General features: G+C 38.0%; 1 protein-coding gene across 2 annotated transcripts in view; it reads left to right on the forward strand.

The window, feature by feature from the left end:
* The window catches only part of VPS41 (VPS41 subunit of HOPS complex), an 809,562-nt gene that overhangs the window by 629,268 nt on the left and 161,813 nt on the right, over positions 1–18,481 (forward strand). The window lies entirely within an intron of this gene.

Consider the following 18,481-nt stretch of genomic DNA (forward strand, 5'->3'; position numbering starts at 1 on the left):
CTTTGTTCCCTGGTATCTTTTGTTGAAAAGCGTGGAGGGTGCACGTGCCTGCGGCACTATAAGGCAGCAGTTTTGTAAGAATGTAATGCATTTGCAAGAGCACTAGATGGCAGCACTATTTCCTACTAGGTATTGCTCCAGATACTTAGGTAGCTCTTCAGCAAAGAATACCAGTGGAATGAAGCAAATTTGATAATAGATTTGATAAATTGGAAACTTTTTTATATTTTTTATTGTATGCTCTGTCTGAATCACAAAATAAAATGTTGGGTTTCATATCATTTTAAAGGGACACAGAGAGATGGGTTAGAACAATGATAGTCAGTAGTCAGTTAACAGTGACATTCTAATAATCTATTTTTTAATTGATTAAATAAAATTAAAATACAATACAGATAATCAGTGCCTGTTTCTTTGATTATAATGAGAACGGAGAGCCAAATAGGCTAGGAGAGACCTAAGGGTTAAGATCTGCAGGGAGAGGGAGGTTAAGGAGGGAAGCTGCTAGGTCTGCAACAATGTTGCTGTTTTGAGGGAGTGTCACTCCTACCTGTTAAGAAGGTTTGCACCAGGCTTGGGGCCTCTTCTTCTTCTGGGACAGCTGCAAGTCTTTTCACATCATCCATTTCTTGTCTTGTGATCGCCATGGACCGTGTTCAACGCTCTTCTGTTCCTGCAAAACGCTCCAGGAAGGATCCGGTGCAGTGTTAGAAGAATAGAGAGAGGAGATGAGTATCACTGAATTTCCTTCTCAGGAAATTCAAACTGTTAACCCTCCTATTGTAGCTAACCCATTACCCACACCAGCACCCATAATCACTATAGCTCCATCAGATTACTTAATCCATGTGGCCCAGGTACTACAGGCTGACACCCATCCCCCTATCCCCCTTCCTTCCCCTCTTGGGCCTTTGGTTCCTCCTCCCATTATAGTTCAGGCCCATCCATCACAAGGGGAGGCAAGCCAGCCATCTACTGATATCACTCAAGCCCCCAGCCACGTGGCTAACCCACTAGGTTGTACTCAGCCCACTAGGGGGCAATATCCCACAGTGGGTTTAGATATAGGGGCCTTGCTGCCATCCCAATCCCTTGCGGCCTTACAAGGCCTCCCTCCTGCCGCTGCGTGCGCGGTGTCTTCCCTCCTCCAGACCCTGGTCTCTCTTGTTGGCCAATCTTCTTCTCCGGCGGGAGTGGGGGCTGTGGCCGCTCCGGGAGGAAGTTTTCCTGGTGGTCTAGTGGAACCTATGGTCCGCATGGCCCCCGGTGATCCTCCCGTAGCGTCACCGCTAGGCCCCGCCCCTTCCGGTGACGTATTTCCGGTTCGCATTGCGCACTTTCAAACAACTCCGGAGGCAGAGCAGCAGGCGTCTGTAGTCTCTCTGGTCCATTTGGCATCCCGACTGTCATCCATCCAGGGACCCACAGGTGAGTCTGGGTCCTTGGTGGCTGGGGATCGAGGGCGGGGGGCGGGCCCACAAAGGCAACAGCAGCGGCGCAAACCAGCTAGAGCGGTGAGCAGGCAGTCAAGGGTTGGCACACGATCCTCATCACAGGTGCTCAATCCAGATAACCCGGCCCAGCACTTGGCTCCAGGGGGTAATCCTGCGCTCGCGATGGGGACAAATCATGTTGCACAGGCGAGGGGGCCAATTAATGTTGATGCGCAGGTGAGGGGGACAATACCGGTTTCCCCCAATGTTAATCACAATGCGCAGGCGAGGGGGCACAATATTGAAGGCCACGATAAGGGCCGCAATATAGCGCATGGCTCAATTCCTAAATGTGTTTGCCAGTTTGTACCTAGGTAGCAAGCTCTCATCTCATGCTAAAAATGAAAAATACAAACACCTTAATGCATAATTGGTCAACAGCAATGCTATGAAATATAAATAATTCTGAGTATTTTTGTCTACTTAGATCCTAGAGTAAATATAATGCATTTAAATGTAAATCTTATTAAAGAAATATGATATTTGAAAACTGATTTTAGGATGACATTTTTCTACTTTTATGTATTTTTTAAATATTGTTAAAGATCTTGAAAAGGAGGCATTTATCAACTTTACACTGTGTGCACCTTGCGCTTTTATCTGTCAACAAGGTGTTCCAAACTCTCTCCTCCACTGTTTCGCTGCTGTCAACATGCAAGGAACTGATGGCACTAATGAAACGCCAACACACAAAGCCATTTGGAAAAAAAAACTAATTTATGTTAAACTTCTGCTCATTTTAGGTTAGAGGGTTAATAGAGATGATGGTTACTGTGGGTGGTTAGCACTTTTTCCCCCAAAATGTTCATACTGTTTTTGTTTTTTGCATCATTTACTGTTACAACATTTAATTTTAATATTGTACAAAAGGCACACACAGAGAAAAAGAGTGTAGAGCCAACCAGAATCACTATGTCCACAGCCATATCATACTAAACTTGCAATAATCAAATAGAGCATATCATTTTAAGACACGTTTAAAATCACTTCTATTTTCAAATGTGCTTTGTTCTCTTGGTATCCCTTGTTGAAAAAGAATACACACATATCCTACACTAGTGAGTGCACACATTTATCTCTTGTGATTGACTCACTAGATCTGTTCAGCTAGCTGTCAGTAGTGCAATGCTGTTCTTTCAGCAAAGGATAACAAGGGAATGAAGCATATTTGATAATTAAAGTAAATTTGAAAGATGTTTAAAATTGTATGTTCTATCTAAATCATCAGTTACATTTTTTGGGGTTTCCCGTTTTTTTTAAGAGATTGAAATCTAGTTCTAGGGAAACAGAGTTGATTTTTCATGGAAGAAATGTAATCAAATGATAGAAAAAGATTGGAGAAATTACTTGGATTTAATGAGCGTGCAAAATTATGCATTTAGGAAATAAAAATCTGAAGGTCAGTTACAGGCTCAATGACACTTTGCTGCTGTTACAAAAGAGCAACAGGAATTAGAAATTGTTATTTTGGATAATTTGGTAAGCGATGCAGTAGAATGCTTGGTTTTATAGATAATAGTATTTACAGCAGGGATAGTAAGGGTCTCATGCCATTTTAAATATCACTAGTTATGCCTCAAAACATTTGAGGCTAGGTATTAGGGAGGACAAAGAGATGAAATATCCCACAGTATACACAATGGAGATTGATGAAACAAAGTGAGTACCTTTTTAAACCTGCATATACACTTATTTAGTATCCCGGTCTTATCACAGCCTACTCACCCCTAAGAGATCCAAAGACTTGGCGTTACCAAAGACAGGAACAACTTTTCACTCCTCCTATCATGCAGCTCTTGTTAGCCGTCGAAGAAGCAGAGTATTCAGGTATCCGTATGCCTTACGGGGCTGAGAGATTGCTCAGCACAATCTGCCCTTCTGTGTTAGCTTCTGTCTTGATATCAGTGTGCGGCAATGAGCTGTAAGGAGGTGTAGGTGTGTCAGCATGTCAGCATAGGAGGAGGGATGGAGACTTTCTTCGCCCAGAGCAGGTGTAGATACTCACAGCAAGAGAGATACAGCAAGTACCAAATGGCTTGTAATAGTCACAGGAAAAGAGAGAGAGAAGGCGGTTTTGCTGATAAAAAGTTCCTTTATTGCAACATCAAGGTTAAAAAATCCATGCAGATTCAAAGTGCAGAAAGAGGGTGAAAGCACTAGACGGTTGACATGTTTCGGCCATGGGCCGTAATCATAACCTGGGTATAGGTATTAGGGACTCAGAAGGTTGAGAGAGCCATTGCTGTTTTGTGGGCGGGGCTGTTGTAAAAGGGGGTGGGTTCATGGTTGGATATCAGGCATGTCTAGTTGGTAGGGGGCGTGCTAACGGGAAATTCTGCAAATAGGGACATATGCCTGTCTTAGAGGGACAGTGGGACACAACTCAGAATAAGGGACTGTCCCTCTTACATAGGTACAGTTGGGAGGTCTCCTAGTTAGGCCTTATCTTGAGTACTGTGTATACAGTTCTGGAGGCCGTATCTCCAGAAAGATATAAATTAACCCGAATCTGTTTAAGTGACAGTTGTTCAAATGGTACATGGTCTAAAAAAATAGAACCTACAAAAAAAAGACTCTTTTACCTAAATATGTATAGCTTAGAGGGGAGAAGGGAGAGGGGTTACATGATAGAAACTTTCAAATATTTTAAGTGTTTTTCACAATAATAGCAACCCTATTATTTAAAGATGAAGGGTACCAGGTACAGTAGTAATCTGCAGATGCTCATCCTTGTAGAAAGAGTACATGATTCATGGAATAAACTTCTATTAGAGGTGGTAAAGACAAACACTGTGTGAACAAGAATGCCTGGGGTAAGCATAAGGCTATCCTACTAACCAATCAAGCTTACACTTTACAGGACATGTGGGCAAACTTGATGGACCAATGGTTCTTATCTGCCAGCAAACTCTATTTTACTGAGTGAATCTTTTTATGTTTGTTGTTTTTTTTTCTTTTGCTGTTACACATATATATCCTTAATGCTTGTACTGTTACTGATATATATATCTGACCAATACAATTGTACGGGAGGACAATGTGCCCCCCCAAAAAAAAAATCTAAATATGTATTATAGAGCTAAATAAAAGTTATATCCAAACTGTGTTGAAAAATAAATAGACGGAATTAACATGGACACACCTCCGTTGTTCATTTTAGACATGGAGAGAGGGCATATACACCCTCACATACATTCACTGTTACCATTTGAAAAAGATAGATATTTATATTTATTATTTTAGATTCTTTATTTTTAGTGCCTGTATTATTTGTGTTATTAGTAGAGAAACAGGAGGAAAACAAGATCACACTTTATATATTGAAGCAAGTTTGCACACAGAAAGTTAATACGTTTACAGTCACTTGAAGTTGTGTGTCTGGGATTGGTGTAGACTCCTATGAGACCAGATATCTATCTCCATGAATAAAGCATTCAGCTCACAGCAGAGAGCATCAGGAGATGAATAATTCACCTATGGAGATTAAACGTCTTTTTTTCCCATTGAAGTGATGAGGCAACAGGGAAGGATACCCTTGTGGGCTTGATATCTATTTTATTTGCCATCTGTAGCATGCAGAGTAACCGCTCTGATGCTGTTTATTTGTCCCCTTCTGCTGTATCTCTGTGTATTCATTCTTGACACAAAATCAGCAAGTTTCGTGTTGTGTTTTAACAATCATGATACATTCTGTATGTCTCAACATATTATAATAAGGCTAGAAAATATTTAGTATTATACTTTATTTTATTTATTATGTCATTAGTTTAGTCATCTGTGTATCATGACTTAACTTTTCCACACATTTAACTCATTGACTTCCAGAAAGGGCTGAAATGAAAGTCACCTGGCTCATTAGGGGATAAAAAAAGTGCAACATGCACTTCCACTAGACCAGTGATTTGCAACCTTTTTTTTGCCGTGGCACACTTTTTTACATTAAAAAAATCCTGTGGCACACCACCATCCCAAAATTTTACAAAATCACACATTGTAGCCTAATACAGGATATATATACAGTATATATATATATATATATATATATATATATACACACACACACTGTACTGTGCTGTCATACCATGCCTCCTACAAACTATACATGACATATTGACATTCATTCACAAACAATCATAATGATTGTCTGTGAATGAATGTCAATGTCATGGTTGTAAATGATGCCTGATGAGCCTGTCACATACCTCCCAATATTTAAAAATTTGAAAGAGGGACACCCCCGCACTGTTGTCAGTCTGCCGCGGCACACCTGAGGATCTCTCACGGCACACTAGTATACCATGGCACACTGGTTGAAAAACACTGCACTAGACAACCAGAGATAATTAATTTGTAATAAATATAATAAATAAGAAGACTTCATTCCATAGAACTAATCCTCAAAATGTTCTGCCTGCCTTTAATAATGCTGCCCTAATTGGCCTCAGTGACACCTGCCCTATGCATTACACCCCTTACTGGCTGCTAAAGTATTTACATGGACAATCATATACGGCAAGTTGCTTAAAGGGACAGTCTACTCCAGAATTATTATTGTTTAAAAATATAGATAATCCCTTTATTACTCATTACCCAGTTTTGCATAACCAACACTGTTATATTAATATGCGTTATACCTCTGTGATTACCTTGTACCTAAGCCTCTGCAGACTTCCCCCTTATCTCAGTTCTTTTGACAGACTTACATTTTAGCCAATCAGTGCCCTCTCATAAGTAACTCCATGGGAGTGAGCACAATGTTATCTATATGGTACACCTGAACTAATGCCCTCTAGCTGTGAAAAACTGTCAAGTGCAATGAAAAAAGGGCTTAGAAATGAGCATATGAGCCTACCTAGGTTTGGCTTTCAACTAAGAATACCAAGAGATCAAAGCAAATTTGATGATAAAAGTTAATTGTAAAGTTGTTTAAAATTGCATGCCCTATCTGAATCAAAAACGTTTAATTTTGACTAAACTGTCCTTTAGTTATGATTGATTTATTAAGATGTATCAAAACGTTTTTTATTTATATACTATATTTAAAATAAAATGTAATTGTATTATATTATGAATAAGCACAATTTTATTTACAACTTTCTATTATATTTGAATAAACAGTAATAACTAATCTTCATTTTAGCTTGTTTTCAAAGTAAAATGTGCTACACTTAATTGTCCACTAGATGTCACTACCTCTCGTAATACTGTAGTAAAAAAACATGACATTGTTTTTCAAGAAATTATCAACTTCTTTTAAAGGGATATGGAGGTAAAATTTACACTTTCACGATTAAGCACATAGAATTTAAAATAAAAATCAAATGTACTTCTTTTAGCCGGTTCACAGAACATAAGAAAGAGAATTACAATTCGTGCCCATAAAACAGGTAACACATCATGACATGTTTATACAAAAAACAACAGATAAATTAAAAAAACACAAAACAATAAATGAAAAAAACAACCACATGCATTTCAAAGATTTGACCATGATGAGAGTCACAGAGTTTAACCTAATTTCAGAGTTTCATAAACCTGTACAAGATAATTCCTGTTTATCATGCCCCTTTACCTGTGGGCACTATAAATAAGACTATCATGCCTATGAACCGTAGAGGTTTTCTTTTATTCCCCCCAAAACACAAATTCATAAAAATATAACAAGAGAAAAAAAAATGTTTTATATCTATATCCTTCCTTGCTTTAACACAGTCCTCAGATTACTAAGCTAATGATGAAACTGGTATCAAAGGGAGGGGAAACAGGCCCGCTTTAACTGCTGAATAAATGGTTTGTTGTTAAATAGTGGGGATAATAACGGTTTTTGAATCTCCAGTGTTTGTGCTTTGATCAGCGGTAGCCATTTATCCAGAAATTCCTGCGTCTTATTATCATTTAATAAGTTAATGTTCTGTATCTCGAACGTAATATGTTGTAGTAGGATACTTATAAAACTAGCAAACCTGGGTGGGGATATATCCTTCCACTTCTTTAGTATCGTGTATCTCATTATCAGAGTACAGTAGGTATGGTAATAATTTGGTCTAATAATTGCCGAGTCTGACAAGAAATGTTTTTAACGACCATTAATCTTGAAATGATCAGAAAAGAGTTTATTATACCAAAAATTTAATTTGGACCACAATTGTGATATTTTTGGACATTTCCAAAATATATGTAGAATATCTGCCTTATTTAAATGGCATTTTGGACAGAAAAAATCATTATTTGGAAAGAATTTTGCCAATTTGGAGGGAGAAAAATAGACATTATGAATCAATTTGACATGTGATTCTTTCCAACCACTGGGAATTGTAAGCTTTTGTGTTACCACGAAACTATGTCTAATATTTATGGGCTCTACTGCTGGAAAGTGCAATGCCCAAAAAAGCTTGAATTGTATTTAAATGTAGCTGTCCCTGTTTGGAGAGCAAAATATCAAATAGCAAAGAGAACATTTGCCTACAGAAAAGTTCCTAATAGCTAGATTGATCTCGGACCATCGACCCAGTAGCTCCACTTTCCAACTTTTGGCATTAATAAAGTGACGTATCTGAAAGTATGCAAATAGATCATTCCTGAATATTTGAAACATACGGATAAGATCATTAAAGGATAATAAGTGTCCGGCTGAAGAGAACAATTGATGTACATATATCAGCCCCTTTTGAGACCATGATTTGAAAACAGATTGTTGAATTCCTGGTATGAATTCTGGATTCCCACATATTGGGAGAAGAGAGAAACATTTGCAATCTATTCTTAGATTGTAACACATCTTTTGCCATGCTATGATAACATTCTTAAAAGTAATCAAGTTAGATTACTAGGGAGATTCCCTATCGGACAGTGCAAGATCGCCTTAAGAGAGACTGGGGAGACTATTTCTGTTTCAAGTTTGATAGAAGTAAATTTACTTAAATTCGTTAGCCAGTCCATTGTAGTCCTGGCTAACGTTACAAGATTATACAGTTTAATATCTGGAAACGCCAACCCAGCATTCTCTTTTTTTTGTGTCAATTTCGCTATCCATATGCAAGCTTTTTGTTTTTTCCATAAAAATTGAGAACATGCTGAATAGAATTTATTTATTTGCTGTTTAAAAATAAGAAGTGTTAGATTCTGTGGCGGGATAGGGGTTAAACAGTTTAGTATAGTTGCGGTGTTTAGTGACAGTATATAAATAAAGCTGGGAAAAAGCAGAATAGCAGCGAGATCGATGACTGTTTAGTTAACAACAGTCCGCTGCTCATCGCCCCGTACTTGGTGCGCAGCTTTTTGACAGCTTTTTATATAAATATGGAGAGCGTATTCAGGTCCGTGGCCGTGATGTTAGGCGATGTCAGGCGAGCGTATTGGTGCCGTCGAATGCAAGAAAGTTGACGGCTTGATAAGTAGGCCTTGAAGACTCAATACTAAGATCAGCACTTTTAGCTTTCCTATCCTTAACTTTAGCTGGCATTACGGGTGAATGTGTTTTCACCTGTGACATAAATTTATCCATGCGCTTATACTTGTGTGGTAGCTTCTATATATCAGCTACCTGATAAATCTTATAGGAAAGGGCATGTGTCTTGAGCACTATATAGTTGTGGATACACACAGTGCCCTTGAGGCTACCTCAGTATGACATCAGGGAAAGTAGTTATGTTTTATGCATATAGCACAAGGGTACTACAATAGTTTGAAAACCATGTATTGAAGATTTCTGTAGAAAAGCAAGCTCCTGTTTTTTCAGGATGCGTATGTCAGGCAGTAAGGGGGTGAGTATTGGGCATCTCAGAAACAGGAGTTTTTGCATTAATAGGAGAATACCTGAACGCATTTGTTAAAAAATTACTAATATTAGCTAACTGGTTTGTTCTAAACCAGGTGTGTGCAAAACTTAGATCGGGATCTGCAAGTATACCTGTAGATTAAAATACTATTTTGTGGCTTTTCGTTTTTTTTCATTCAGCCAGTAGTGATAGTTCCTGCTCATATTAATAAAAATATAAAAATTGGGAGACTTTTGGTGGCGGTCATCTTACCAGCCGATAATATCTGACTCCTACATGGGTTTCTGAAATTCAATTAAATTCCCAAAATCGAGATGTAATCTTTGGTGTTGGAGGTGGTTATCATCTTTGAGAGTGTGAACTAAACAGAGTGATACCATCCTTTCTATTTTGGGCTCAGGGGCCTGCATTTAACCATAAAGGTGCTGGTCTCAGTGGCATGGCAACAACAAGTTCACCCCAAGCCTCAACACCCCCCGAGAGTTTTACGCGCACCATCAAATCTGATTGAGAGCAGCAGTATGATACAGTGCTCTATAGCAGCATGGGACTTTACAGAACTATAAGCTTCTAATAACTCTTCAATTTGTGATGCCTGAATACTTGTTTTTGGGGCCAGCACTTGAAAATGGCAGCACATGTGAAGATGGCCCCTTATGACTCTTCAGGAGCTGTTTCTTCTCTAGTTTCTATGACTTGAGGATTAGCTAACACAGGCTTTGAGCTACCCAACCTATAGTACAGAAATAGTGTAACGGAACACAGAGTCAGGAGATCATAGAAAATGATGAATACTGCAATAAGAGCAAAGCTTAAATAGTAATAAAAACAGAGGTTTATCAAATCTCTTTCTTTTAATGAACTGTCAGGCAAAAGCAAAATAATTAGTATTTGCATATGTTTATTACTTGTATATTGTATATGTTTTATACTTGATGTTTGTACATTGCCTTTAAGGTTTTCAAGTTTAAAACTCAATAAAAAACACACATTCTGCACCACTTCTGTTTCCTTAGCTAAACTAATATCAATTTAATTTGCAAGCTTAGGGTCTCTTTTGCTTAAAGGGACGGTAAACACCTTAAGTTTTGTATATAAAGAACCAGATGACAAGTGGAGCAGTATTTAATGCTCCAGCTGGAGCGCTAACTCCGCTAAAAATATGTTTTTTACATGTTTGTTGGGTAGTGCTCGTATTTAAAGTGAAGATAAACTTACCTGGGTTGCAATCTACAATAATACTCTTTGTTCAATAATAATAGGACTTTCATTCATCATTTCTTCCCATCTTATCTTGAAATCAAGTTATCGCCGCTATTATTTTATTGTTGACACTAGCCAAATTCAACCCGTTTTCTTTTTTTTTATGATGTGGGTCACGCTTTCTAGATACCCAATTGAAACTCTGGCCATTAGGCGACCGTCAAGCAACGTCATCCACCTATTTATTTTACAGCGCATGCGCAAAAAATTGTCAGGCTTCTATTAGGAGCGCACTCCTGTGGTCGCACATGCGCATTCGTTTTTCAGCGGAAGTAACGCTTGTACAGGTTGGAGATATCACCGAGAACCGCATGCGCAGTAGAGTTAGGAATCCGTGATTTGCGCATGCGCTATAAAAACTTTTATTGTGAAGGCGCATTTGAGCTACGTATAGAGTTGGTGGGACCACTCTATACGTCAACACACACAAATCGAGGAAGTAGCGGATGGGCGGAGTTAGTGTGGCAACGGTAGGAACAAATAAATGTATTAAAAATTGAGTAATAATCATTAATTGAAAAAAAATAATTAGCGATCTTGATAAATTAAGAGTAATGAATGTATATATGTGTTCAAAAGGGACTAACTTTACCTCCATTTTAAGTTAAAAGTAAACAGTTTTCACTGCACGCTAACAGAAATGTCTTGTAATTACAAGGGGCAAGACTACAAGTCGCATGGCGCATTATGGTTTGTTTTTTTCGCATCTGGGGTTGCAAAGGTATTACAAGTTGTAAAATAACTTATTTTGCGCATTCGTTAACCCACGTAATCCAAAAAGCCAAATTGCATGCACAGTCACGTATTCCCCATAGAAGTCAACGGAGAAGACAAATATTTTAAAAAAACTAAAATCCTATCCTGTTGCGCATGCCCATGACGTATTCTCCTCGAAAAGTGTACATGAAAATGCGAATATTTCATATTGCGAGAATGTTTTCCTAACGGAATATGTTCTGTTTAATTGTAAATAAATATTTCTCTACATATGTGATGATTTTTGGACAGATATATCTATTTATAGCGAGATGTATATGATTATATATATATATATATATATTTATATATATATATATATATATATACAGGGAGTGCAGAATTATTAGGCAAATGAGTATTTTGACCACATCATCCTCTTTATGCATGTTGTCTTACTCCAAGCTGTATAGGCTCAAAAGCCTACTACCAATTAAGCATATTAGGTGATGTGCATCTCTGTAATGAGAAGGGGTGTGGTCTAATGACATCAACACCCTATATCAGGTGTGCATAATTATTAGGCAACTTCCTTTCCTTTGGCAAAATGGGTCAAAAGAAGGACTTGACAGGCTCAGAAAAGTCAAAAATAGTGAGATATCTTGCAGAGGGAGGCAGCACTCTTAAAATTGCAAAGCTTCTGAAGCATGATCATCGAACAATCAAGCATTTCATTCAAAATAGTCAACAGGGTCGCAAGAAGCGTGTGGAAAAACCAAGGCGCAAAATAACTGCCCATGAACTGAGAAAAGTCAAGCGTGCAGCTGCCAAGATGCCACTTGCCACCAGTTTGGCCATATTTCAGAGCTGCAACATCACTGGAGTGCCCAAAAGCACAAGGTGTGCAATACTCAGAGACATGGCCAAGGTAAGAAAGGCTGAAAGACGACCACCACTGAACAAGACACACAAGCTGAAACGTCAAGACTGGGCCAAGAAATATCTCAAGAATGATTTTTCTAAGGTTTTATGGACTGATGAAATGAGAGTGAGTCTTGATGGGCCAGATGGATGGGCCCGTGGCTGGATTGGTAAAGGGCAGAGAGCTCCAGTCCGACTCAGACGCCAGCAAGGTGGAGGTGGAGTACTGGTTTGGGCTGGTATCATCAAAGATGAGCTTGTGGGGCCTTTTCGGGTTGAGGATGGAGTCAAGCTCAACTCCCAGTCCTACTGCCAGTTTCTGGAAGACACCTTCTTCAAGCAGTGGTACAGGAAGAAGTCTGCATCCTTCAAGAAAAACATGATTTTCATGCAGGACAATGCTCCATCACACGCGTCCAAGTACTCCACAGCGTGGCTGGCAAGAAAGGGTATAAAAGAAGAAAATCTAATGACATGGCCTCCTTGTTCACCTGATCTGAACCCCATTGAGAACCTGTGGTCCATCATCAAATGTGAGATTTACAAGGAGGGAAAACAGTACACCTGTCTGAACAGTGTCTGGGAGGCTGTGGTTGCTGCTGCACGCAATGTTGATGGTGAACAGATCAAAACACTGACAGAATCCATGGATGGCAGGCTTTTGAGTGTCCTTGCAAAGAAAGGTGGCTATATTGGTCACTGATTTGTTTTTGTTTTGTTTTTGAATGTCAGAAATGTATATTTGTGAATGTTGAGATGTTATATTGGTTTCACTGGTAAAAATAAATAATTGAAATGGGTATATATTTGTTTTTTGTTAAGTTGCCTAATAATTATGCACAGTAATAGTCACCTGCACACACAAGTATCCCCCTAAAATAGCTATAACTAAAAACAAACTAAAAACTACTTCCAAAACTATTCAGCTTTGATATTAATGAGTTTTTTGGGTTCATTGAGAACATGGTTGTTGTTCAATAATAAAATTAATCCTCAAAAATACAACTTGCCTAATAATTCTGCACTCCCTGTATATGTCTAAATATCTCTTTGAAAATCCCTCTGAGATATTGTTTAATGTGCATAAGATTGTAATGTGAAATCTCCATAGTTAAACATATCTCTATACATATAAATCCATGTTTCTCTATGTATATGTATTACATATGTCAATGTAAAATCCCTACGTCTGCTTTTGTGTACAATATTTTTTTTTTAAATATTTTTTATTAGATAGTGTTAATATGAGTGTAACTGTACTTTGTAATGTATTTTGAAAGTGTTTCGTGAAACGTTTATGTTGCGGAAAACTGTTAACTACAGCTCTTCGAGGGTGGAAAGGATTGATGCGTAAAAGGCAAATGCTCGCACGCAATCACAATTTTTCAAGACTTGTAATATCTGTGCAATGGAAATTGTTTTTCGAAAAGACCATATAGCGCGTGGAAAACTTATACCGCACAACTTGTAATCTTGCCCAAGGTGTTTATTGACCCTTTAAGCATGTGCATAACTAGATCAAACTTCACAAAATGTCAAGTCTGTCTTTTATTAAACCTTTGGCACCCCCTATTCTAAATCAATGTGTACGAACATTTAGTATTCATGTTTGCAAAATAAAGGTCAATTATTTCCTTTAGCAAATGTAATGTTAAGTTGGCTAATAACACTAAAATGTTCATTTTCATAGACTTTAATGTAAGTCTACAGTAACCTGTATGTAAATGTTACATTCAAATGTGAATATTTAGGGCAAGATTACAAATGGAGCGCTAATTAACACTCCCACTCGAGCGTTAACTTCGCTAGAAGAAAGCTTTTTGTGAGCGTCGTGTTGCACTTGTATTATGAGTAAACAACACGATCGCATATTCTCTAGTGCACTAACGCGAAAAGGAACATATGGTTATTTCCCAAACGTTAGCGCTCCACTCGTAATCTGGCCCTTAATATTTCAATGTAAATTGTAATATTTGTTCTATAATTCGAATATCAAAATTCACACCCTTGCTCTAGTTTTTTTGACAGTCCAGGGGCAAAAGTTTGGACAGCTGGGGGATTAGCTTTTGTAGACTTTGTATGGTTTTCACTGTCTATGGGGAGTCTTGGTGTGATTAGGTTGCATTTAGAGTCTGGGCTGAGAATAGAGGTGCCACCTTTAAAGGAACAAAATACTGCCCTTGTCATTAGAATAAGTTTGCATTAAAGGGACAGTCTACACCAGAATTTGTATTGTTTTAAAAGATAGATAATCCCTTTATTACCCATTCCCCAGTTTTGCATAACCAACACAGTTATATTAATATACTTTTTACCGCTGTGATTACCTTGTATCTAAGCATCTGCAAACTGCCCCTTTATTTCAGTTCTTTTGACAGACTTGCAGTTTAGCCAATCAGTGCCTGCTCCCATATAACTTCACGTGCACAAGCACAGTGTTATCTATATGAAAAACATGAACTAACACCCTCTAGTGCTGAAAAAATGTTAAAATGCATTCTGAAAAGAGGTGGCCTTCAAGGTCTAAGAAATTAGCAGAACAAAAGTCACAGTTCCGGTGTATGGATAGGCAGCCGAGGTGTCTGTCAGTTTGCTGTGCCGATGAAATTGTTTTAATGCAAGTATAATAAATTTACTTTTAAACCTTTGATATCTCTCCCTGCCTATCCATACACCGGAACTGTGACTTTTGTTCTACTTATCATTTTGGATTCATGGGTTCTGGAGAGCCCTAGCAGCACCGGAGTTTGGAGCGGTCTTATACCTGCGTTACTCAGCAGGTTAATTATAGAGGCGGCGCATTGATATTTTTACCGACATTACACCACTTGCATAGCGAGTAGCACGCCAACATTGAGATTATAAAGAGCGTGCAAGAGACGTTACTCCTTATCGGTGGGATACTTATAAGTGTGGTAAGCCCTTTGTTTATATACAATTTGAGTGTTCACGTATTAATATTTAATCTTGGTGATATCCGCATTAGTGGGACTCCTGTTTGGAGTTGCTTTCACCAAAAGACGTTCTAATACACATTTATATATTACCACTGCTAACAAACCTTCATCAAAGTTTTTGTGGATGCTATCTAAGAAATTAGCATATGAACCTCCTAGGTTAAGCTTTCAACTAAGAATACCAAGAGAACAAAGCAAAATTGGTGATAAAAGTAAATTGGAAAATTGTTTAAAATTGCATGCCCTATCTGAATCATGAAAGTTTATTTTGGCCTAGACTGTCCCTTTAATAATTATACAACATAAATTACAGACTGAAGCATCTAGGACTAATTTTAAATGATCATTGATGTATAATTAGATTCTAACACAAACAGAAGTTTGACCATGATATCATCTTTATTTCTATTTTTTTAATCTTTCTTTTCAATTTAAACCTGATCCTTAAAAATAATGGCTGTGTCTGCAAAATACTGTCTGAGAAGCTGGAAATACAGGAAGGAAATCAAGCCTGCAAGACTAAGGTCTCAAATTCAGCAGCGCACAATGTCTTTGTATATGTGAATGCGCTATACGATGAATTATAAATTTCAATTTTATAAGCTACTGTGTAATCGATCTGCAAAAGCCACATGCTGATTAAAGACAAATAAACGTGCAAAAAGAAAATCCTCTAAAATGTTAATGTATTTGGTTATTGCACTATTGCTTGCATATAACTGTGTTTAATCACGGCAAATGGGTTAAATACATAGTTAAAACAATCTAAAGAGCAGCAATACACTACAATTAGCTAGCTGAACACATCTGGTGAGCCAGTGACAAGAGACAAATGTGTATAGCCCCCAATCACCAGCTGTAGAATATATACATATTACTTTCAACAAAGGATACTAAACGAACACAAGAAAATTTGGTAACAGAAGTGAATTTAAAGTGTCTTAAGCCACACTATGGGGCCGATTTACTATGCCCTGAATGGGGCAAACTCACCCTGTTTCCACACACCAGAAACAGGAGTTAAGGAGCAGCGGTCTTAAGACCGCTGCTCCTTAACTGGATCCACCGCCTCTGAGCGGCATACAGCAATTAACCCGATCAAATACGATCGGGTTGATTGACACCCCCTGCAAGCGGACAATTGGCTGCACATCTGCAGGGGCGGCATTGCACAAGCAGTTCACTAGAACTGCTTGTGCAATGCTGAATCCCGACAGCGTATGCTATCCGCATTCAGCGATGTCTGGTGGACATGATATGCTGCAGCGTATCATGTCCGCCAGACTTTGTTAAATCGCCCCCTATATCTGAATCATGCAGGTTTCATTTGAATAGAATTCCTAGAAGAGGAAACGCAAACAGAGGCGCCTCCTGGTGCACTATCATCAAGGTAAATGGATACAAATCAGGAAAAAAGCCACTCACATAAAGTGAAGCACAAAATTGTGCTCACATAGCCGAGACTTCTGAGCGGCTCAGCTGACTTCACTATCGATAACTGCGGCAAGATCAGTCAGGGCTCACGCCAAGTAAATCTCATCCCTTGGTACTTTCGCGGGTCACTTTCAAAGCCAAAGTCCTCCATATTGTCAACAAAGTTACTGTAATAATATTACTATGGTACTTGTATACAAGTAAATTGACCCAGGTGACCACAGAGCGGTAAGTATTAAAAAACATTTATTATAAAAACCAGCAACGCGTTTCTCAGCGGTCAACGCCGTTTCATCAGGCTGTGCGAATATAAATCACAGCTCTTCATTTAAAAAAATCCATTCATCCAATGGTAAGGTGAATGCAATTCTAGCCGCACCTTTCTTCACATCAGTGGTAACTGACCAGTCCCACAGATTATTCCAATGTATATTCTTATGGCAACATATTCGCTTGGCGTGAGCCCTGACTGGTCCTTCCGCAGTTATCGATAGTGAAGTCAGCCGAGCGGCTCAGAAGCCTCTGCCTGCTATGTGAGCACAATCTTGTGCTTCACTTCAAGTGAGCAGCTTTTTTTCTGATTTCTATCCATTTACCTTGATGATAGTGAACCAGGAGGCGCCTTTTGTTTGTGTTTCCTCGTCTATGAATTATATTCATCTTCAGTACCGTTGTACAGAGAACTGCCAGAACTTGATGTGACATATTTGGATATTGCTAATCGGGACTCTATTGGGTTTTTGTATTGTATTTTATTATATTATACTATAGGATACAATTAATTTGAATTTTACATTTTCTTATGCATAGCGCCCCCTAAAATAGTTGTGGTATTTGGTATATATCATCTCTACTACTAGTTGTTTAAAGGGACATTAAACCCAAAACATTTCTTTGATAATTCAGATAGAGAATATAATTTTAAACAACATCCCAATTTACTTATATTATCTAATTTGCTTCATTCTTTAGGTATCCTTTGTTGAAGAAATAGCAATGCACACAGGTGAGCCAATTACACGAGGCATCTATGTGTAGCCACCAATCTGCAGCTACTGAGCCTATCTAGATATGCTTTTCAGCAAAGGATAACAAGAGAATTAAGCAAATTAGATACTATAAGTAAATTAGAAAATTGTTTAAAATGGTATGCTCTTTCTAAATTATGAAAGAAATAAATTGGGTTTCATGTCCTTTTAAGTTTAATTTGACTTTCCTTTTCCTGTAATGTCATTAAAGTTTAAACAGACCTTTGTGAGTGATATTTATAGTTTTGTCCTTTTATCCCATGATTTGCTTTGAAAGATGTACTGAATAGCAATGAACTTGCATAAAAGAGTTCATGTATAATGTAGATATAGACACTCCAAATTGAGACATTTGGACTCTCATTTATAGCTCCTTGCATATAATCCCCTACTCATCTGCTAAAGAATGGAGATATATGATTGACATCAGCGAGTTTGTTACATAGATTAATATAAGAGTTGGTGAAGCCTGAGAAGCTAGAAAGATCTCTGTGAATTTAGCAGACTTCGTGCTGAGGTTTCTATGGGGACTCAAATCTCCTGATTTGTCTGGATGTGTAATTGCGCTGCACAATAATTGTATTACTCAAGGGCTATAAAATGATTACATTTAATTCTGCCTACGGCCTAATATAAACACTTCTTGTTTTAGGTTGCTTTAGTCAAACCATTTAAAGAAGTCAGCGATATTACATTCAAATGGAAATCAATATTGTTGTCTTACGAAGGAAATTGTTTAGAATTTGAACTAAAGTATATGTTTATTATAGAAAATCCACAATTATAACACTGTGACTCTATAATGAAAAGATGCTATTGATTCTGCTTTGCATTTTTCATTTAAATAAGGCATGGTCAAATATTCATATTTACTACTCGTTTACTAGGCGAATGCCGAATATGGCTGCTGG

This window comes from Bombina bombina, chromosome 5, assembly GCF_027579735.1.
Source record: "Bombina bombina isolate aBomBom1 chromosome 5, aBomBom1.pri, whole genome shotgun sequence".
Lineage (NCBI taxonomy): Eukaryota > Metazoa > Chordata > Amphibia > Anura > Bombinatoridae > Bombina > Bombina bombina.